Genomic DNA, 24,494 nt, shown 5'->3' with positions numbered 1-24,494 from the left:
AGTCTGTCTTAAGCTGAATATTCCGACTGAGAGAAGTATCAGACAGATGAGGGTTTTACAGAAACGTGAAAGCTATATCCTTTATTGTGGAATTAGTCATTTGTATCAGTGTTGTCTCTGCCCTTGGCACACTTGTCTTTACCCACTTATTTCCTTGCTCCACCATCCACGAGGATACCCATCCATTTTTACCCACTCCCTTAAACATACATCTACTATTGTCCCGCCCTTGATCAGATAGCTTATATCTGAAGCTTCCTTGGCTTCTATGATTCCAATAAGTCTGCTTCTGACAGTTTCTTATTCTGTGACCAGTGTCTCTTAAGTTCAGTAGCAATGCTTTCTGAGCAGAGGTGATGTGTCCTGTAGAACTGGCGTGTAGATAGGTCTGTCCTGGCCTGAAGGCCGCAGGCTTGAGGGGAAGAGGATTTCAAGGTCCCTTGGTGTCCCTTTTCTCTGCCTTTCGGGATTTCTTTCTCTCTTTCTCCCTCTATGCTGCCTTAGAGCAGATCCTGCACATCTTTGGGACTCCACGTTTACCTGAGATGTGGGAGGTAGAGGATTTCAAGGTCCCTTGGTGTCCCTTTTCTCTGCCTTTCGGGATTTCTTTCTCTCTTTCTCCCTCTATGCTGCCTTAGAGCAGATCCTGCACATCTTTGGGACTCCACGTTTACCTGAGATGTGGGAGGTAGAGGATTTCAAGGTCCCTTGGTGTCCCTCTTATGTGCTGGAGAAAGAGAGAAAGAAATCCCGACAGGCAGAGAAGAAGGCTTTAGCAATAGGAAAGTAAACCTTGGGCCATTATGTGATGGCATAGAAGGAGAGAGGGCAAGAAGCCCTACATTCCTGAAGTTGGTTGCTGGACCTTTAAATCCACCACCCTAAAGCAAAGCCTTTGCTGTTGAGTTAATTCTGATTCATAATACTCCGTTGAGTTTCTGAGTCTATAAGTCTTTGGAGGACTATCCGTGTTTCTTCCACAGAGCTGTTGGTGAATGGGTTCAAACTTTTGATTACCAGCTATATGTATTATGATATCAGGACTTCTTGCTGGATTCTTGGGGAAAATATATTTTTTTTTCTTTTTACTCTAAACATTATTTAATTAGGTCCTCTGCAATAATCTAGAACACCAATTTGTGAGGATAAACCCCATTGGTGAGGGAGAATAAAGAACACAGGTCGCTTTTGAGCTGAGGAAGGCTCTGATTTTGGGTAAGAGCTGGGAATCCACAGCTTTCTGGTCAACCTTGCGCTGCTCTGTAATCTCGTATTCTCCTTTTCTGTGTCGAAGATCTCGTCCTCCTGGTGGCGCGACTTCCACAGCTGCTTCTTCTTAAAATAAGCAACAGTGAGATGTTTTGGAATTTTGACACCGCTGTTATCAACTTTAGTGGAGGTGGCAATGACAAATTTCTGGTGTGTTCTCCCCAGAGGAACTCGATTGACGGTCAGAAGCCCTGTCACAAGGAGCAAACCACTCTCCAGCTGCTTCAGGAAAACCACTCTCTTGCCCCGGTGGCGCCCTGTGAGGATGATGAGAACAGTGCTGGGTGTGATGCTCACACGCAGCCTCCTCACGTGCTGACTGAAGGGCTTCTTGCAGGGGCTCAGCAGCTTCTGAGGCACGTCTTCAGTAGGGTAGTTCCTGGGCATTTTTCGCAGTTGCACCACTCGGGAACCCCCATTCTTGCCACCATCTACTGGTTTTGTGAGAGTGGCAAGAACCTTCTCCTTCTTCTTCTCAACCCTGGACTTGGTGGCAGAGTACTTCCTCTTGTACATGGCCTTCCTGGAATACAAGGCCAATCCGGAATACCTGCCGATTCCTCAAACTGGGACAGGATTGCGGCTGCAGTGAGGTTCTCCTTCTTGGGTGTTTTGCCTGTGCCCTTGGAACTGGCTTTTTTAACTTTGTCACTCCCATCTGCCTTCTTGGCTTCAGGCTTGGCCTCAAGCTTCTTCTCCTTGATGTTCAGCTTTCACCTGCCATTTTGCAAGATGGGGAAAAGAACTAAGAAGCAAAACTATTTTTTTAAGACATAAAGTGATACCGACATCATACCAACCAGGAGAAACTAGAAATATCATAAAAAATATAGTATTAAAGACAAACAGGTTATTCATTCATGCCTCCCTACTATACCATCCACTTTATATAGTAATTTCTTCAATAACACATCTATCATCCTCTAAGAAATTGCACTATAAGGTATTCTAATATTCAACTTTTTGCCTTGGAGTTGGAACCAACCTAGAGCTGACCCTCCAGCAGGTTTTTAATAGACTATAAATTACACAGAAGGAGATTGCTCATCTTTCTCCCCCAGAGCCACTGGTGGATTGAAATCAGCAGGTAAGTGTCACCATTGGCCTAGCAGTACGACTCCCTATGAATCACATCCCTAGAGCTACCTAAACTATTCGGATAATGTATGTTTTTCTAAGCATTTATAACTAGTTACTTTAGTACCTCACATGAGGAAAGAAGAGAGAAGATAATTTGAAAATTAAAATAGCTATTTGTAATTTTTAGTACTTTTCTGTGAAAGCCACATTCATGCATAAACCCTTTGATAATAACTCTTTAATTTTTAAATTTATATCACACTGCCATGAAGAAATAAGGATGCTGTGGCTTGGAGAGCTGACCCAAGTCATGAGTTAAAAAATGAACCTGTATTTAAATCTTTGTTGTGCAATTTAGTAAATAGTGAATGCCTTGGTGAAGTTACTCAGTTCCATATCTTATGGTATTTCCATCTAGAACACAAAATTTGTAGTAGTAGCTACTGCATAGGTCTTAGTACTTGAGCACTTTCTGCAGAAGATCAAAGACTACAGCCTTCAATAAAGATTATATTTCAATGTTGGGAAAATAAAAATCCTCATAAGTGGACAAATAGACAACATAGAGGAAAAAAGATTGAAACTGTCAACAATTTCATTATACTTGGATTCAGAATTAACATGGTAACAGCAATTAAAAATTTAAAAAGATGTGTTGCATTGGGAAAAATCAACTGTCATGGATCTCTCCAAAGTGCTAAAAAGCAATGTCTGCCACCAGTTTAAAGACTAAGGCACATCTGATCCAAATAATGGTATATTAACTTACTTTCTGTGTACTGAAGAACAATGGTGTGTATCTGGAGACTAAGGTGTGTCTGATACAGGCCATGCTCTTTGCAATCACTTGTTATGTGTCAGAAAGCTGGGCAATGACCAGGGAGGATAGAAGGAGAATTGACGCTTTTGAACTTTGGTGTTGGAGAAGAGTATTGAGAGTACCATCACTGCTAGGAAAACAAACAGATTCATCCTGGAGAGGGTTAAACCAGGCACTCCTTGGAGGCAAGGTTTCTGAGACTTTTTCTGACATACTTTGGACATGTTGTAAGGAGGGGCCAGTCCTTGGAGAGGGACATCATGCTTGGGAAGGTGGAGGGCAGGAGCAGGAGGGGAAGACCCTCTGGGCGGTGGATTGATTCAGTGACTGGGGCAATGAGGATGAATGTGGTGGAGATAATGAGATTGGCATAGGACAGAGCAGAGTTTAGAACTGTTGTACATAGGGTTGCTATGAGTCGCAAGTGACTCGACGGCATATAACAACAACAATTATGTATCTAAATTTTGGATAATGAGTACAGAATGCCTTTGAATTGTGGTACCGGAAAAAATACTGAATACCATATTGCCTACCAAAAGAATAAACAAGTTTGTCTTAGAGAAAGTGCAGGCAGGTGTTCCTTAGAGGTAAAGATGGTCAAACTTCATCTCACGTACTTTGTGCTTATTTTTAGGATGAGCCAGTCCTTGGAACAAGACATTATACTGGGACAAGTGGAGAGTCAAAAACAGAGAGGGAGATCTTCAATGATACGGATTGGCACAATGACTATAACAATGGGCTTGAGCATATCAGAGATAGTTAGGATGGCTCAGGATAGGGCTAACTTCAGATCTGTTGTCCTGGTTGACTTTAAAGTATCTAAGCAACAATAAGGAGTTCTGGTGGCCTAGTGGTAAGGAGCTGCACTTCCTGTTAAAAATGAAATATGATGGAATTTGCATCTTAATAGAGGAGACAACAGATACTCTATCTTCAAGAGAAGAAAGTATTAGACATAAAAGGAGAACAAAGGAATACAAGATTGATGGGAGAAGACTGATAGCTATTTTGGGTAGGATTCTCAGAAAAGGTCACCTCCAAAAGAAGGCATTTGAGAAGGACAGTAAGAGGTTAAGAAGGGCACCAATACACAAGAGTCATTTTACTGATTCTTAAACCGTCTAAGTGATGCATAAATAAATGAATGTTACTGTTATGCAAAAACACAGAAAAATATTCAATCCAGGATCCTATTCATTAACACATAGTTCTTTAGTAGAGACTTTAATTGCCTTTTTTCTTCTGTCTCTTAAGTATTCAAGGACACTACTTTGAAGGAAAATCTAACCATGTAAAGAATAAGATGCAAAAGAAGCAGGGGATATCCACAAGAAAGGACAAAAAGAAAGCATATAAGAGCACCCCTGTGAGTATGTGTGTGAGAGACACAGACAAAAAGAAAGGAGAGTAAAGAAGAGGTAACAAAGGAAACAAGAACAAGTCTAAAGTAGATGGTTTTTTTCCCTTTTAATAAAGAATATATTTTGAGTTAATAGGTTTCAGTGAAATCTCAGTGGGTTTCTGAGTCTCCAATTTCTTGCAATGTGTTAGCTAGACTGTATAACGAATCAGCTACCCAGAAAAGTGTAGCCATTTATTCTCAGTTCTGTGTGCTTCCCCGCACTCCCACTGCTCTGTTGCCAACTTTTGACATTTTCCATTGGGCAATTTATACACTGTCACCTACCAACCTCCCCATAGCACTCATGCTTGTTTGATCTCATACAAACTCCCCTCTCCGATCTGTTGATGAAATAATAAATCTGGGGACCTTTGAAGATAGTGCACTGTGGGAGAACAAAAATGAAAATCTTTTTTTGGTACCTAGGTATTCTGAATGCTATGTCCTTCGTGTGAAGATGTGGTCTACATCCTGTACTTCCTTTCAGACACGTTTACACAAATCCAATAAGCAATAGTCCTTAAAAACCTATCATTTTCCAGGCAGAATGGAACATACTACATCAGTAATGGAAGATTCTTATAAAACAGCATGGTCCTAAGAAAAGCTGCTTATTTGATTTAAATTATTTTAAGTACTTTTGAGTTCCTGATGTGATAACAGCAACCTCACATAATTGAACTTAAAAGTATGGTATGTATCTGGACTTAAAAGAAAAGGAAATTTTTCAAAGAAAATGATAGTTTAAGAACTTAATATTTCTATAAGATTACTTTGGACATTTCTTAGTCCTACCTCAATACAGTTACAGTTCCAATTGATTTGTTTTTTTACTATATGTGTTAGCTAATCTCCAATCTCCAATCTTTCTGCCAGCAGTCATGTACATTATCCTTTTGTACCACCTGGCAACTTAGTTGGTTGCTGAACTCATGTTAGGTCTTCAAGTTGGAATCTTGAGTCTTCCCAGTTTGAGCTCAGGTTTCCTTCCAGCTTTCCTCCCTTAAAAATCTCCCACTTTCCTCCCATAAAAATCTTCTGCTCTGATCATCCTGATTCATTCACAGCCAATAAACTGATGGCCTTCCCAGAAAATCTGTTGCTAATGAAATCCTGCCCATTTCCTTATTTGAAATCTCATTCCTTATATGATTTACCTCACCGCTTTCTGTAATACTTTTACATTTAAATATGTCTAGAAGGATGAGCTGTCTCCTTCATGTGATTTACTGATTTACCATCAGAAAACCTGCAGGAAGGTTAGCTATGGGTTAGTTCCACCTCACCAATACTAAATAACAGTAGCTGACCAACTCTGTCCCTAAGCACCTGGGTCTATTTAAAGTATCAAAAATATGTAAAGATGGATTCTTCAGTTTTACTAACCACATTTCCATTGCTCAACCTACAATTAGTGGCTATTGCTTTAGAGAGTTTAGATGTAGAGATTCTCATAAGACATATGCTCTTCAATGACTCAATCAGGGCTCAGCATAACCCTAGGATCAACAAATCAGAGACATGATCTATCCTGTACCATCTTCACAATTTCCCGTATGCTCAAGTTCATTGTTAAGCCTCTGTGTCAATCCATCTTGTTAAGAGTCTTTCTCTGGCTCTTCACCTTTCCCAGCATTATAAATTTTTCCAGGAATTGCCCCCCCCCCAGCCCCTGACAATATGCTTAAGGTATGTGAGACAAAGTATCACTATCATTACCTTTTTCCAAGACCAACTTGTCTTGTCTCTAAGATAAACTTATATATTTGGTAAGTAGAAATATTAATTTAGTAGACTTTTTTCATAGATAGAAATTTTCCTCTCCATTGACAGTAGAACTTAATATATTAGCATGTCTGCTAGACATGTCTCCCAGAACAACAGTTGAAGCACCATTGGACCACTAGGAAACATTCATGACAGATAGAGAAAAGATTAACGTTGTCAATTATCTCATTTTGACTATTTTTACAAGTAACATTGATTGTAGTAGCAGAAATCAAAATATATGTTGCATTGGGAAAATTTACTGTCAACGACCTCTGTAACATACTAAAGAACAGAGATATAAGTTTAAAGAGGAAGGTAGGCCTGACCCAAACCATGGCATTTTCAATTGCTTTGTATATATCTGAAAGTTAGACTATGAATAAGAAAGATGAAGAATCAATATTTTTTAATTATAGTGTTGATAAAGAGTATTGAATATACCATGAGCTGTGAAAAAGAACAAACAAATCTATTTTGGTGGAACTCTAACTAAAGGAATTCCTTAGAGGCAAGGATGGTGAAGCTTCATCTCACATACTTTGAGCATGTTGGTGGAAGTGGTCAGTTCTTGGAAAAAGACATCGTGCTGGGGAAGATAAAGAGAGGCAGACTCTCAAGGAGGTAGACTGACACAGTGACTGCAACAATGGGCTTGAATATAGCAAAAATTGTAAAGATGGTGTGGAATGGGGCAAAATTCAGATCTGTTGTTCATTGGGTCACAAAGAGTTGTAGTCAGGATTTATGAATGGTATTTTGCTAAATTAACACTCAGTAACTCTTTTCATTTTATTACCAACTCTACTAAGAAATACTATTACTATCTCATCTTTTTATCTAAAAAAAAGAGAATTCTGAGAGTCAGGAATCTAAGTGTGTGATACTTTAAGTGATAGATTCAGTATTAAAACCAAGATTTCTGGATATCAAGCTCTTACACAGTTCTTGCATTCTTTAATAGCTTTGTATTTTTACTTTAGTCTTTATTTTACTTGCAATCACAAAATTCTGGAGTTAAAAAGGGAATCCAGATCTTCCATTACAATTATTTCATTTTACAGACAAGAATTACAAAATTTCATAATCCAAGGTCACAGAGGTTAATCTATTGGCTAGAAACCCAAACTAATCTTGTAACACTTTGCCCACCTTGTTCTCTAAACATAAAGCAATAAAGATATAGTCTTTAGATTCTTATTGTTGTTATACCATGAAGTGGGAACCTACTCATAACTGATCTTCCAGTAAATTTTCAAAGGCAGTTCATCACACAGCAAGAGATTGTCTATCTTTCTTCCATGGATGAGCTGGCAATTTTGAACTACATGTCTTTGAGTTGGTAGCAAAATTCCTTACCACCAGGCCACCCGCGCTCCCTTCTTTTTTTCTTATTATTTAATTATGTATTACCCAGTATACATTCTTTTTAAAAAGTGACCAAAAAAATGACAGTTTCATAAGTATTTTCAGTTTTGAAAACCAGAGGCCATGATCTTGCTTTCTCTCTAAGAGAAATGGGAGACACTGAAAATGCTAAGGTGTCCCACATACTCTCCTGGACATTGGCCTCTTCTGAAGAAAGGACTGGAACAGATGAAAGGCAGTTTCCATGTGGCTGACAATTGGCAAAAAGAGCCTATTCATTCAAACACATTTGGCAAAATTTACTGAATCCCCACTATATGCCAAATGCTACAATGGAGACTGGGAATCCAGATATGAAAGTCTGAGTGAAGCTGTATTCAAAGCTAAAACCAGATAATAGAGGAAGAGTGGTGCAACAACAGAGCCAGTGGGAATGGGAGGAAGAGGAACAAGATGTTGTCTTTTGCAAAGACAAATCCTGCAATTTATGAAACAGTTCCTCAGAGAATGTCTGGTAAATTCTAAAAACAAGATCAATTTCTGCCTTTTCTCCAGGTAGGGCAAAGCCTCCTGATTTCAACATAGGTGGCCCTAGTTATAGAATGGCAATGGTTTAATATTTACAGCTGAAATTTACTCACAGCTCTGCAGCCCCCAACCATCTCAGACAGCCAAGTTTCCCTTGAAATAAACATTTGAGCACTGCCTGATTTTTAGTACTTCCCAGGAGAAAGAAAAGGAAGAGATTGGCTGGAAGTATAATGGTTGAAGGGTGAAAAAGGTTGGATTTCCTGTGTGGGAGTCACTGGTGCAGACTGCTGCAGTGTATCAAAGCCAGGCGTCCACTGGGTGTTTGTGGGAGGGGTCTGCCTTAATAATGAAGATTGTCCCTATATTCTTCCACCAATAAGCAAGATACAAGTAAAGTTGGGGACATAATTATTTAGATCTTTTACAAACCCTGTCAAAACACTCCTCTGCCCCAACAGGCATTCTTCCAAAGTACCAGATGATCTCTGATGCCTGACCAGGCCAGGGGCCACTGCTACAGCTTCTGTGCTGGGGAGAGAGCAGCCAGTGTCATTTCTGACCCCACTACTGAGACAGCTGCTTGCTCCTGCCCACCTCCCACTTCAGCCACCCTCATGCTCACTTCTTCCAATCTTCTGTCTTTGGGCACCTATTCCTTCATAGCTGTTCCTATACAGACTCCCTTTGCCCCCCGTCCCCTTTTTGAGTCAATTCTACTCCAGTCCCTTATTTCCTGCTATTTGGTACTTAATCTGGAGACAGAATCTCAAATAATACTCTCTTAAGCATAAAAAGGCAGCAAGAGACTTAGTGCCTTCTAACTACCCTTGTCCTGTTTCAATCTATTGTCAGCACTGTGACCACAGTGATCCTTTTAAACACAAGTTGAATCATGTCATTCGATGATTGAAAACACTTTAATGCTTCTGTTCATGGTGGGAGTCTAAGGCAAGCTCCTTTCAAAGGATGACAAGACTTACTAGACCTGACCTCACTCCTCTGTGACCTCCCAGCTTACCATTCTTTCTCTCACTTGCTTTGCTCCAGCCAAGCTAGCCTTTTTGCCATTCTTTGTGCAGGTCAGGCACATTCCCTCTCCTTGAATGTTATTCCTTGTCCTTAGTAGTTCATTCTTCATTTCCTTCAGATCCCTGCACCAATGTCTCCTTATCATCCTTGACCACCACTTACTCCCTTGTGGTCAGCCTGACCTTTATAGTACATCTGTTTATTTTTTTCCCTCTCCAGAACATACATCAGTAAAGGCTGAAATCAGAGACTCAAGCAGCCATTTAAGAAACATAGCATATCTCTGGATTTTTTTCCTACTGCTTCAGATTAATTTCCCTCCAAAACTTCTCCACCAAGAGGACCACAAATCTAAACCTTGCCTTCCTGCATTATCCCTATTATCTTCTCCATGTTTAAGTTAATTTTAACAATGACTATGCCAAAAATCTATTTCCTTGAGTCTTCAGCTCTTTTGCTAACTCTCTACCTTTCCCAGGAAATTGTCTTTTTCCAAGGACTTGTGCTTTCAGACAACATGCCCAAAGTATGTAATCAAAGTTTTAGCGTTCTTTCTCCTAAGAAAAAACCTTGTTATACTTCTTTCAAAACAGATTTGCTTGTTCTTTTTATGGTCTATGGCATATTAAATACTCTTCTCCAAAACCACAACTGAAAGGCACTGATTCATTTTCTCCTTCCTTATTCTCTGTCCAACTTTCACAAACTTACCTCTCAGATGAGCCAAGACTCAGCCTTGACGGGACACCCCACCCCAAACCTTCTACTTGGCTGTCAGAAACTTCATCTAAGACAAGACATCTTGCTTCCACTCATGTCTTTATATATTCCTCTTGATTTGCGTTTTTTGGTTTTTTTTTTCTTTGTTACTGTTGTTTTATTTTGAGACATTCTTGCTTTGTTGTTGATTTAAACCACAACAGAAACCACAAAACCACAATCATTCTTGCCTGAAGAGAAAGCAAAAGTGGTCATATTGCTCAGACTCATGCTAATTTCCTGCAGTTCCACACACTGGGCCAGAACAAATATGTCCACCTGTATCATTTGATTAATAACAGCAAACAACAATGGTCCACTTTTGACTTCAACTGCTCTACACAACCAAGTGACAGAAGACTGGACATAAACCTCCATGCTCTATCACATCCACCAGAATTCATGAGGTGAAAGACCAAGTGAATTGAATAACATACATTTTCCATTCAATCAGATATATAAAAGCAAAATATCACAAATTAAATATGTGCATAATATCTGGTAGGAAATTCAAACTCAAATTTATTGCCATAGAGTCAGAACTGACTTACAGTCTACCTTACAAAGAGTTTTCGTAGACTGTGGTAAGATTAGAGGACATACATCATCTTTCTTCTGAGGATCACCTCGTGAATTAGAATCATGTGCCTTTAGGTTGGCAGTGCAATTCTGTACCCTCTAGGCGATAGAGCTCTCATAGGAGGCAAAAGATAAGACAAAATCATCCAAATCATCACCCTAAACAAACAAACAAAAGAAAGTCCCAATAAAACAGAACAAACTGGTAGGAAAAAAAAAGTGGTCAAAAGGAAATGCTAGAAAATCTTTAACAGGAAGAAGTACTGTTAGAACTTCATGATAAGAAATTTAATAGAACAAAGTGTACTGAATATCCCATGAACTGTCAAAAGAGCAAACAGATGCATCTTGGGAAAAGTGCAGCCAGAGTGTTTTTTACAGACAAGGACGGCAAACTTTTGTCTCTTACACTTGGGCATGTTGCTAGGAGAAGCTATTCCTTGGGAAGGAACATCATACTTGGGAAGTTGAGAAGTTAACAAAAGATAAAAAGACTCTCAAAGAGGTGAATTGGTACAGAGATTGTGTCAGAGATAACACAGGTTTCACATTTAGTGTTCATATGATTGCTACAGGTTGAACTAGATTTAACAGTAACAACAATAACACATTTAGATGCTTCCAGTGGGTTGAAAAAAGTTATAGAAACTACAGATAAGATCAGGGTGATCTGGTGGTTTAGTGTTAAAGAGTTGTACTGCCAACCTAAAGGTACATGGTTCAAATTCATCAGCTACTCCAAAGAAGAAAGATGGGCATTCTCCTCCCATGCAATTTATTGCCTCTGAAAACCCACTGGAGGGTCAGCTATGAGTTGATTCTAACTCAAGAATACATTACAACAACAATTAGCACAAGAAAAGATACTATAAGCAAAATTCAAGGAGAGGAGGGGTTTTTGTTGCTTTTTTTTTTAAAGCTATTTGACCTTCATAACTATAGTTAAGTGTTTTCAATAGATTGAGAGAAAATTAAGGGAATGACTCACAAAATCAAGGAAAATATAAAGAAATCTTAGAAGACTTAAAAAATTTATATGAACAAATTGGCAAAATAAAACCTGAGAAACAATTTAAAAAATCTAGAAGACTAAAATAAAATTTCAGAAATAGACAACAATTGAAAGAACTAAACAATGGTATAAAAGATCAATGAGATTTAATCTCTCATAAGAACAGTACTCAAAATGATAGAGAAATAACAAGGGAAAAGAATGGAGAAAACATAATAATTATGCAGAATATTATCAAGAGAATAATGTATATGTGTGGAGAACTCCAGAACAGAAAGGCGAGAGAGACCACGAAACACAAAGAAACCAAGACAGTTGTTGAGGATTTGCTGAAGAAATCTTCTTAATGTTATGGAAGATACGAAGCTCAACAAATTCCAAACAAAATAGTTTTCAAAGAAAATTATTTAAAAATACAGTAATCACACTTTCTAAAATGAATGACAAAAAAAGAATAGAGAAAGCGGTTTGGGAACAAATAGTTGCACATAAAGGACAATAAAAAGACTGAGTTAGAGGATATAGTACTACAGTCAGGTTAGAGACAACTGTCAAGTGCAAGCACATTATGGTGCAAAGGAAGGAACTGCCTGAAAATTCTCTGCAGAAAACCGCTTGAACTGGGGATCCTAGCTACTAGGACACAATGTAGACCAGTAAGGACAGTAACAGACTTTATCAAAGGTAGACCACACTCAGGTAGGATTCCCACTGAGCTGTGCTGCAGACCAGAGAAAACTTAAAGGACTGAGAAAGGTAAGTTTTCCTTTTACACAGGTCCAGAAAGGACTTCCAGGAGAGCAAATGGCCCACCCCAACAAACGGAACATATTAAGTCTGCAACTAATCAAATATCATAAAGCTAAAGAACTCTCATCAACATATGTGGACACAACAGAAATAGCCTAACATATTTAAAAACAAACAAACAAATAACAGAAAACAAACCCAAAACTAAACCAAAACAACTTCACATAATGTCAAGAAAGCAGCAGGAAGCCTCAAACATTTTGGGAAAAAATTAAAACAACAACAACGCAAAAACACAACAAAACCAAGAGTTCTCTTAAAATAAACAGAATATAATGGACACCACACGAATACCCAAGAGATAGGAGGCAGGAGAAATATATCAACATGGAGTTACATGAAAAGCTTCTGAAGAAAGCAAAAATAATGGAAGAAAGGATGGAATCAATAATTAAAGTGAATATCTAAGAGAAAGGACAACAGAAGAGACTGATGTAGAGGAACATGAATAGCTACTGAAGAAATTGCAAAAAATGAGTAAAAATACAGTACTGGAAAGAACAAAATGTATAGCATTTTAATTCAGAACACAAAGACAGAAATAACAAAGGTTTCAACATATTCTGGACCAAAAAAGCAGAATAGAAGAGAGTCAGCTAAACAAGACCTCAGTGGGAACATATTAGAATTAAAAAGAGAGGAGATGGAAGAAAAATTAATAAAACATTAGAATTATGTGGGATAACATCAAAAGGAACAGCATAAGCGTGATCAGAATTCCAGAACTAAAGAGGAGCAGGGAAAGTAATGAGAAAATTGCAGAAGGGATAATAGAAGAAAACTCCCCAAGTATTGTGAAGAAATAGGAAATCTACTTTCAAGAAGCTCAGTAAACCCCAAATAGACCAGACTCCAAAGAAAAATATGAAGACAAATTTTCCAAGGCAAAGAAAATGACAATATTAAAAGCAGTGTGAGAAAAACAAAGAATCACTTACAAAGGAGAATCAATTAGATTAAGTTCCAATTTTTCAGTAGAAAACATGTGAGTAAGACAGTAGGATAGGATCTACAGAAGCCTGAGAGAAAAGGATTGTCAGTCAAGGATTCTGTACCCAGAAAAGCTGTAGATCAAATATGAAGGAAAAATTAGGCTGTATAGATAAAAGCAGTAGCTTAAAGAATTTATGAAAACAAGATCAACCTTATAAGTATTTCTAAGGGAATGTAAGGATAGTACAACATAATAAAAAGTCAAAACAAGTCATATATTAACAAAGCAAGAATAAGAACCACAAAATCCTATCAGCTGATGCAGAAAAAAGCATTTGGTAAGGCCCAGCACCCCTTACTGATAAAAACACTCAACAATATAGGAAAAGAAAGAAATGTCCTCGACATAATGAAAAATATGTTCAAAAAACCAAGAGCCAGCATCATTCTCAAAGGAGAAAGACTAAAAGCATTCTCCTAGAAACAGGGACCAGACAGGATACCCCCTATCACCACTCTTATTCAATATTATATCAGATGTACTTGCTAGAGCATTATTGAAAGAGAAGGAAATACGAACCATCTAAATATGCTGAGGTGTTAAAACTATCACTATATGTAGAGTATATGATAGTATAAACAGAAAACACCAAGGTCTCAACAAAATAAACTGTTAGACCTAGTAGAGCAACTTAGCAGAATGGCCTCATATAAGATAGACAGACAAAAATCAGCAGGATTTCTCAACAGTAACAGAGAAAACATGGAAAAAGAAACTAAAAAAGCAGTACTCTTTGCAATAGCCAACCACAAACTGAGGTACTTGGAAATAAACGTAACTAGAGACACAAAACTTCTTTATAAGGAAAAATAAGATAACTAAATGAAAAAGATCTGTGCTAATGAATAAGAAGACTCAACAAAGTAAAAATGACATCCTACCAAAAGCAATATGCATGTTTAATGCAATCTCAATACAGATACCAAATCCATTTTTCAAAGATCTAGAAAAGGCAATTGGAAACTTAGTTTGGAATTGAAAGTAAAACTCTAATTTACTTACTCAAATAAGGAAAACACTTCTGAAAAATAAAAATAAAGTGTGAGACATAACACTCCCTGATCTCAAAACTTACTCTATGGTGGTACTAACCAAAATAACCTGGTATTGGCACAGTAACAGACACATAGGCCAATGGAACAGAATAGAGAACCCACAATTTAACCCACAACTGCCATGTACAGGCCCTAGCCACACTGCCCAGAGTTCTTACCTGTGCCGGGAACACAAACATCACAGGGAAATAGACAGTAAGTGGGTGGATGTGTGGATGGAGGCCTGAGACGCCAAATTAGGTATGACTAGGGGCAGAGGGTCAGAGGTACTGAAAGGGCAAGGAGATGGAATCAAATGGATACTAACAGAGCAGGGGTAGAAGTGTGAATAAGACACATGCACATAAAGGAGTGGTAGGCAGAACCAACACCTTATAAGTTACTGGGCAAAATGTTTGCCTGTCAAATATAGTTCTAGAGTTGAGCATCCAAATTAAGGTAGACTAGGCAGAAGGACAGTGCATACATATCTGAAAATGCAGGTGTCAGAGAAAATCCTATGTACAATAGAGAACACTTACAGTAAATTGGTAGATATGGCACCAGAGGCAGAACCTTCTTACAACAAATCACAAAGAAGGAGGAACTGTTGCAAACAGGCACCACCAATTGGAACATGGAATATAAGAAGTATGAACGTAGAAAAATTGGAAATTGTTAAGGAAGAAATGGAAGACATGAATATTGACATATAAGGCATTGGATAAATGAAATGGGTTGGCATAGAACCTTTTAAATCAGATGATCATATGATCTAATACTCCGGAAATCAAAAGAAGAGGGAAAATGGGGTCACATTCAGAGTTTAAAAGACCATTTATAGACCATTTTAAAATACAATGTTGGGAGTGGCAGGATCATATCCATAAGCATGCAAGGAAGACTTATTAATATCACTATTATTCAAATATATGCACCAACAGTCAGGGCAAAAGAGGAGGAAATAGATGATTTCTACCATCTTTTGTAGTTGGAAATTGAAGAATATGCAACCAAGATGCTTTAATAATAATGAGTGACTGGAAAGCAGCAGTTGGCAACAGGGAAGAAGGATAAGCAGTGGGAAGGCATGAACTTGGTAACAGAAATGAGGCTGGAGATAGAATGATAGAATTCAATATAATCAATGACCTTTCCATTGCAAATAACTTTTTTTTCCAATTTTTTTTAATTTAGTTTGTTTACTTTTCATTTCAATGAACATCTACAGAGATTTTGGAATTCCAATTCATTCATTGTTGCACCCTTCTCCCCGCACAAACCTCTCCCCCCCCCCCCCCCCCCCCCCCCCCCCCCCAGTTTGCTCCTCTCCTTGAAAAGCAAAAGAAAAACTCCCTCATTGGTACACAATCCCCCCCGCACCTTCCCAAACCCCACCCCCTACCCCCAAATATAATCCACTCTGCAACTCTCATTGCATACTCCTATGATAAAAATAATGCCCTAAAAATATAATACTTTTTTATAAGAAATATAAATGATGGCTATACACATAGAATTCACCTAATAGTCTACACAGAAATCAGATTGACTACATCTGTAGGGGTGGGGAGGGGGCAGGCTGAAATCAATGGAGAAGCTCAATATCAGCTGTGAAAACTAGACCAGGTGCTGCTTGTGGAATCAACTGCTCATATACAAGTTCAAAATGAAGCTAAAGAAAATGACATTAAACCCACAAGAACCAAAGTTTAACCTTGGGTCTATCTCACCAGAAACTACAGGGCTTCTCAAGAACAGGTTTGAGGCCTGGAAACTAATGAACCAGATGTGCTGTGGGAGGATAACAGGAACATCACCCATGAATCCAAAAAGCCATTTACAAAGACAGAGGGGGAAGAAAAAATAAAGACGTATGTTGGCCTAGTGGAAGGAAGCTGTGCTATCAAGCCGAAGGTGGGTGATTGTCATCTGTGGCCCTTGGCCAGGTTCAAATTGTCTTCCTGTCAAGCATTCTTCTAGGTGGTATAGCACTAGTCTGTGTGTTGCTGTACAGAGGTAACTCGTGGTTGCTGTGATGCTGAAGCCTGTGACAGTGATGTGCCAATCATGGTAACGGGCACCCATGGTAGACAGTGTTGGCTGGAGCTTCCCGACTAAATCAAGCCTGGAAGCAGGAGCGGCATCCACTTCCAAAATGGCTTGCCTCTGGAAACTCTATGTATGAACAGTGCTCAGGCTGTTCGTTCATAGGGTCGCTATGAGTTGTCTACGACTCAACGGCATTAAACAACAACAACAATGTCAAAAAGAGACTCTGAATATTGCACCAGAGCACCAAGAAGCCAAAGTAAAAGGCAGAAATCAAGAAATTAAGGAGTTAAATTGAAGATTTCAAGGGGCAGCTTAAAAAGACAAAGCAAAGTATTACAATGAAATGTCCAAGGAGCTGGAATGAAAAACAAAAATTAAAAAGATTAACTTGCTCAGCATTTCTTAAGAGAAAAAAACTGAAGAACGAATTCAGACCTCAAATTGCAATACTTAAGGATGTACATACTTAAGGATAATACTTAAGGATGTACGATACTTAAGGATAGACATATGTTGAATGATCAAGGAAGTATCACAAAAAGGTGGAAGGAGTACATGGAGGCACTATACCAAAATAAATTGACTAACACAGAAGAATTTCATGAAACTACGTATGACCAAGTGCTCCCCTGCTCTGTTCACACAACAGCCTCCTGGTCCACGTATAGGTTCCACATGAGCACAATCAAGTGCTCTGGGATTCCCATTCTCCTCAATGTCAGCCACAACTTGTCATGATTCACACAAATGCCTTTGCAGAGTCAATAAAGGACAGATAGACATTCTTCTGGTATTCATTATTTTCAGCCAAGATCCATCTGACATCAGAAATTATATCTCTGGTGCCACAGCCTCTTCTAAATCCTGCTTGAACTTCTGGAAGTTCCTTATCTATGTACTATTCCAGCTGTTTTTGAATGATCTTCAGCAATATTTTGCTTGCATATTATATCAATAATATTGTTTGACAATTTATACATTCAATTGAATCACCTTTCTTGGGAAGGGGAACAAATATGGATTTCTTCCAATCCATTGGCCATATAGCCATCCTCCAAATTTCCTGGGATAGACTGATGAATGCATCCAAGTCTACATCTGTTAATTGAAACAAATCAATTGGCATCTCATTGATTTCTGGAGCCTTATTTTTTCTCAGTGTCTTCAATGTAGCTTCTACTTCCTCCTTCATTATCATTGGCTCCTATACATATGATACTTCCTGAAATTTCAGTGTCAATCATTCTTTCTGGTACAATAAATGACTCTGTTTATTCCTTCAACCTTCTTTTGAGGCTTTATTGATCATTCAATATATTGCTCAAAACAACATTCAGTATTATGACATGAGGCTTAAATTTGATTTTCAGTTCTTTCAGATTGAGAAATGCAGAGTGAGATTTTCCCTTTTTATTCTCTATTTCCTCTCTGAAAAATGTATTATAATATTTTTCTTTGTCCCCCCATGCTGTCCTTTGAAATCATCTGTCCATCTCTTTCACTTCAAGATGTTTTCCTTTATATTTGGCTTCTCAATGCTCTAGTTCAATCTTTAAGGTCTCTTCTAACGTCCATTTTGATTTTTTTTTCTTTCTCCTCTGTATAATGACTTTTGGCTTTCTTCATGGGTAATATCCTTGTCATCTTCCCACAACTCCTCTAGTCTCCTATCATTGGTGTTCAATGGCTCAAACCTATTCTTAAGATGATCATGAAATTCAGATGGAATTGATTAAAAATCACATCTTCATTCCTGTGGATGAAGCAGGGGAGCACTCCATGGTTTGGGATTGAGAAGGGAGTAAGTCAGGGTTGTATTCTCTTTCCATACCTGTTAAATCTATATGCTGAACAAATTACCCGAGAAGCTGGACCCTGTAAAGAAGAGTATGGCATTAGAATTGGAGATAGACTCATCAATAACCTGCATTAACAGCTGACACAGACTTACTGGAAACACTTGTTGCTGAAGAACAAAGAATGGATTCAGTATGGATTGCTTCTCAATATTAAGGGGGAAAAAATTCTTACCACTGACCAATAGGCAATGTCATGATGGATGGAGAGGAGATTGAAACTGTCAACAGCTTCATCTTTCTTGGATCCACAATTAACACCCTTGGTACCAGTAGCCAGGAAATAAGGAGATGCACTGCACTGAGAAAAATCTACAGTTAGAGATCTTTCCAAATTATTTAGTTGTCATGTCAGTTTGAGTACTAAGGTGCATCTGATTCAGCCCATAGTCTTTCCAATTACTAGCTATGCATCTAAAACCTGGACAATGAATAAGCATGACAGAAAAAGAATTGACACCTTTGAGCCGTTGTGTTGGAAAAGAGCACTGAACATTTCATGGACAGCCAAGAGAACATACAGTTACGTCTTGAAGAGGATGCAAATGGAGTGCTCTTTGGAGGCAAGAATGATGAGGCTTCACCTCACATACTTTAAACATGTTTCTAGGAAGTGCTATTCCTTGGAGAAGGACATGATATTGGGAAGGGTAGAGGATTGGCAAAGGAGAGGAAGACTCACCAAGTGGATTGATACGATAACAATTCCACTGGGCTGTTGAGTGTTGGGAATTATAGAACAGGGTTCAGATATTTTTGTTTACAGGGTCATTCTTGACTCATGGCACATAACAACAAAACAACATATGACCAAGAAGAGATAATGACAATAAAGGAGGAAGTTTAAGCTGCTCTGAAGAAAGTGGCTAAAAACAAGGCCCTCAGAGTTGATGGAATATTAATTGATATATTTCAAAAAGCATATGGACGAGCTCACCAGGTTGTGCCAAGATCTGGAGGACAATAACCTGTCCAATGGACTGGAAAATATTTGTATTTATTACCATTCAAAAAGAAGGTGATCCAGCAGAGTGTGAAAATTATTAAACAATACCACTAATATCACATGCAAGCAAGATCCTGATGAAGAGTTTTCAAAAAGGACTGGAACAGTACATCAACACAGAATTACCAGATATGCAGTCTGGATTTAGAAGAGGCTGGCATGAGGAGAAGCTTTCTTGCCACAGACCCTCATCCCCTGAAAATGTATACCTGCACCAAAATTGTCTCCACCCCTTCTCTGGTCAGGCGTGCCTCTCAGCTGCTGGGCCATCCGTTGTCTGCAGTGGTCCTGAAACAACCAGAGACACTGAGAGATGGGAATTTAAGTTGCTTGACAGCCCCACACCCTAGTCACACCTTCTAAACCAGCACTATTTCAAGGGATATTGACACAGCAGCCAAATTTATCGGGGCTGGGTCTGCCACAGTTGGAGTGGCTGGCTCTGGGATTTGGACTGTGTTTGAGAACCTCATTATTGGTTATTCCAGAAATCCTTCTCTGCAGCAGCAGCTCTTCTCCTACACCATTCTGGGCTTTGCCCTCTCAGAGGCCTTTGGGCTCTTTTGTCTGATGGTGGCCTTTCTGATCCTCTTTGCTTTATGAAGAAGCCATCTCCATCTCCCTTAGTTTGTTGTTTTCTCCTCCCCGCCCCCCATGTCTTGTCTACCCTATGTTCCTTTCCCTGTAACTCCCCAGGCAGCCTGGGGAAAGTGATTGGCTCAAGGTTTGACTGAAGAAAGATAAATAAATACTGTTAATAAGATTAAAAATTTAAGAAAAAATGGGCTGTGACTCTAGGAACAACACAGTCAATGTTAGATGGATCTTGGAAGAAAACAGAGAGTAACAGAGGACTGTCTGTGTTTAACTGATTATTCAGCAGCATTTGACTGTGTGAATTTACCATAAATTGTGGCTAACTTGGAGGAGAATGGGAATCCAGAGCACTTAATGGTGCTCATGTGAAACTTGGACCAGGAAGCAGTTGTCAGTACGTAGCAGGGAAATACTTCATGGTTCAGAATCTGGAAAGATGTGCATCAGGGATGCATCCTATCCCCATACCTTTTCAATCTATATATGCAACAGATCATTTGGGAGACTCGACTTTATGGGGAGCAATGTGGCATCAGGACTGGAGGAAACACCATCAACAACCTGTGTTACGCTGATGACACAACCTTGTTTTCTTAAACTGAGGAAGACATGAAGTAGAATGACAAGGACTGTAGTCTTCAATTGGAACTGAATCTCAGCATCAGTAAAACAAAGATTCTCACTACTGGGCCAACTGGCAACTTCAAGATACACAGAGAAGCAATTGAGATTGTTAACAGCTTCAGTTTACTTGGTTCCACAACTAACATTTTGGCACCAGCAGTCAGGAATTCAAAAGACAAATTACATCAAGAAAGTCTGCTGTGGCCCCAATCACTGAGCCGCCGCCGAGGACTCAGCTGCCTCCCCCTCGAGTCCCCTCGCTTCTCGACGCTCCGTCCCCCCCTGCCCGCCTTCTCCCACCACTACCTTTCGCAGGCCATTTCCACCAGGAAAAGGAATCATATCGTATGTCCGCTATCCAGAACCTCCACTCTTTCGACCCATTTGCTGATGCAAGTAAGGGTGATGACCTGCTTCCTGCTGGGACTGAGGATTATATCCATATAAGAATTCAACAGAGAAACGGCAGGAAGACCCTTACAACTGTCCAAGGGATCTCTGATGATTACGATATAAAGAAACCAGTGAAGGCGTTTAAGAATAAGTTTGCCTGCAATGGTACTGTAATTGAGCATCCAGAATATGGAGAAGTAATTCAGCTACAGGGTGACCAACGCAAGAACATATGCCAGTTCCTTGTAGAGATTGGACTGGCTAAGGACGACCAGCTGAAGGTTCATGAGTTTTAAGTGCTTGTGGCTCACTGAAACTTGAGGATTTCTTTGCAATGAGTAGAAAATTTCCCTTCTGTCCCTTGTCACAAGTTTAAAACTTCACAGCTTGTATAATGTAACCATTTGGGGTCCACTTTTAACTTGGACTAGTGTAACACTTTCATGCAATAAACTGAAAAGAGCCGTGCTGAAAAAAAAAAAAGGAAAGTCTGCTGTAAGGGATCTCTCTAGTGTACTGAAGAACAATGATGTCAGTCTGGAGACTAAGGTGTGCCTGATCCACCATGATTTTTGCATCCAAGGGATCGATAATAACTAAGGATTATAGATGAAGATTCAATATCTTTGAGTTGTGGTGTTGGAGAAGAATGTTAGACATACCATGGACAGCCAGGAGAACAAACAGGTCTGTCCTGGAAAAAGTGAAGCCATGCTGCCCCTGGAGGCAAGGATTTTGAAGATTCATCTCACATATTTTGGGCACATGGCCAGGAAGGGATCATTCCTTGGAGAAGGATATGATGGTTGGAAAAGGGGAAAGCACAGTGCAGTAGATGAGGACCCAAGATGAGATTGATTGACTCAGTGACTGAAAAAATTAGATCTGTAAGAGACAATGAGATTGGCTCAGGATAGGGCAAGATCCAAAGCTATTGTACATGGGGTCAATAAGTCACAGGGTACTCAACAACACATAACAACAACAACAAACCTATGGTCAACTGTTATTTGAAAATTTAAAAAACCTATCAATTTGGAAAATGACAACTTCTTCAACAAACAGTGCTGGAAAAGCTGGAGATTTACCTACAGAAAGCTGAAGTATGAGTCACATCTCACACCACACACTTAAATCAACTCAAGACAGATCAGATGCCAGGGGTAAAGCCCCAAACCCTGAAGACAATAAGAGCCAAAGTAAGACAAGACTTACAAGCTCTAACCTATGGTATAAATAGGCTTGCAAAATTAGCCAGAAATGCACAGCCAGGAGAGGTTAAAATCAGTGAATAGAACATTCTAAAAACTAAGTCTCTATATGTATTAAAAAAATTTCCAATAGGGTGAAAAGAAAATCTATAGACTGAGGGGAGAAAACCCAAACATTAAGCAATGACATCTCAGACAAGGATTTGATGATGAAAAGTTTATGGAATACTACAGGGTCTCCATAGGAAAAAGACTAATAGCCTATTCATAAATGGCCAAAAGACATGGAAAGGCTTTTCACAAAGGAAGACATTTGGATGGCAAACAGACACATAAAGAAATGTTCAAACTCACTTACAGTAAGAGAAATTAAAATCAAAGTCACAATGAGATACCATCTCACTTGAGTAGTAGTGGCAAAGAAAGAACAATATGTAATAAATGTTGAAGAAGATGTTAAGACATTAGAACTCTTATGAACTGCTGTTGGGGTCATAAAATAGTACAATCACTCTGGAAGACATTTTGGTATTTTCTCAAAAAGCTAATCATAAAGATCCTGTATGACTCTGCTACTGCACTGCTAATAATATACTCCAAGGAAAATAGAATTGAGATACAGAGATTTGTAAACCTATATTCATAGCAGTGTTATTCACAACAGAAAGAAAATGGAAACAGTCCAAAAGTCTACCAACAAATGAGTGAATTGAGAAATTATTATATATTTGTACAATGGAATATGATACAACATTAAGGAACAATGACTTTGTAAAATAACATGGGGAATTCAGAGAGGATTATGCTGAGTTAACTAACTCAGTCTCAGAAGAACAAATATGTCATAAGACCATTATTGTAAAAATAAATGTATAACTATTAAGATCTAGCATGCTGCTGACATAAGAGGATAGATTCCTAGGAGAAGGTGATGTATACTCTAGATCTGGTAAGTGTGCAAAGACACTTGACTCTGTGGATCGCAACAAACTATGGCTAACTCTGAGAATACTGGGATCCCAGAACACTTGATTGTGTTTATGTGAACTCTCTTCTTGGACCAGGAGGAGTCATGAGAACAGAAACAAGGAAGAAATGCATAGCTCAAAATTGGGAGAGGGAAGGGTGTACACCTGGGATTGTTTTGTTTTCATACCTTTTCAATATATTTGCAGAACTGATCATTTGGGAGGCTAGGCTCTATAAGGAAGAATGTGTCATTAGGATTGGAGGAAGACTCATTAGCAATCTGTGCTATACAGACACAACCTTGCTTGCTGAAACTGAGGAGGACCTGAAGCGCTTGATGCAGAAGGTCAAGGACTGCAGTCTTCAATATGGATTGAAGCTCAACATCAAGAAAACCATTGGGTCAATTAGCAGCATCATGATAGACAGTGAAGAGATTGAGATTGTTAACAGTTTTAGTTTGTTTAACTCCATAATCAACACTCTTGAGACCAGCAGCCAGGAAATTAAAAGACATATTGCATTGGGAAAGTCTCCTATTAGAGATCTCTCCAGAGTACTGAAGAGCAATGATGTCAGTCTGAAGACTAGGGTGTGTCTGATACAGGCCATGGTCTCTGCAATCACTTGCTATGTGTGAGACAACTGGAAAACGACCAGAGATGATAGAAGGAGAATTGATGTCTTTAAACTGTGGTGTTAGAGAAGAGTATTGAATATACCATGGACTGCTAAGAGAACAAAAGGTTCATCCTGAAGAGTGTTAAACCAGGCTGCTCCTTGGAAGCAAGGATTCTGAAGCTTCATCTGACATACTTAGGACATGTTATAAGTAGGGACCAGTCCTTGGAGAGGGATATTATGTTTGGGAGGATGGAGGAAAACAAGAGAAGAAGACACCTGATGAGATCGATTGACTTAGGGTAATGAGGAGGAGTGTGTCAGAAATAGTAGGATTGAAACAGAATAGATCAGAGTTCAGAGCTGTTGTACATAGGGTTGCTATGAGTCATAAGTGACTTGACTCAATGGCACATAAAATCAACAATAATTGTTGAGATGTAGATAAAAGTCCAAAAGTGGAAGACTAGGGGGACAAAAGGATAGAGGGTAGGAAGAGAAGGAAATCACTAGGATAACAGAATTTGGTGAGCAGAAGTGGATAGTAAAGAAATTAGGAAAGAACCAATGAGGATCTGAAAAGATGGAGTAATAGTTGGCATTGATTAACTTTCTAAAACACAATGTACATGAGGAATTATCTGAAACAAAATGTGAATGTAGGAATATATGAAATACAATGCACATGAATGTTCCACAATA

The 24,494-nt window shown here is 38.9% G+C and overlaps 2 pseudogenes; one reads left to right on the top strand and one right to left on the bottom strand.

Annotated features, from left to right (window-relative positions):
* Positions 1-1,124: 1,124 nt before the first annotated feature.
* On the bottom strand, positions 1,125-9,333 carry LOC102857700 (annotated as a pseudogene).
* Positions 9,334-19,569: 10,236 nt separating this feature from the next.
* LOC102870167 lies at positions 19,570-19,980 on the top strand (annotated as a pseudogene).
* Positions 19,981-24,494: the final 4,514 nt, after the last annotated feature.

Source organism: Elephantulus edwardii, unplaced genomic scaffold, assembly GCF_000299155.1.
Source record: "Elephantulus edwardii isolate Elephantulus edwardi_28Jun2011 unplaced genomic scaffold, EleEdw1.0 scaffold00120, whole genome shotgun sequence".
Classification (NCBI taxonomy): Eukaryota; Metazoa; Chordata; class Mammalia; order Macroscelidea; family Macroscelididae; genus Elephantulus; species Elephantulus edwardii.
This window is presented reverse-complemented; position numbering and strand designations above follow the sequence as displayed.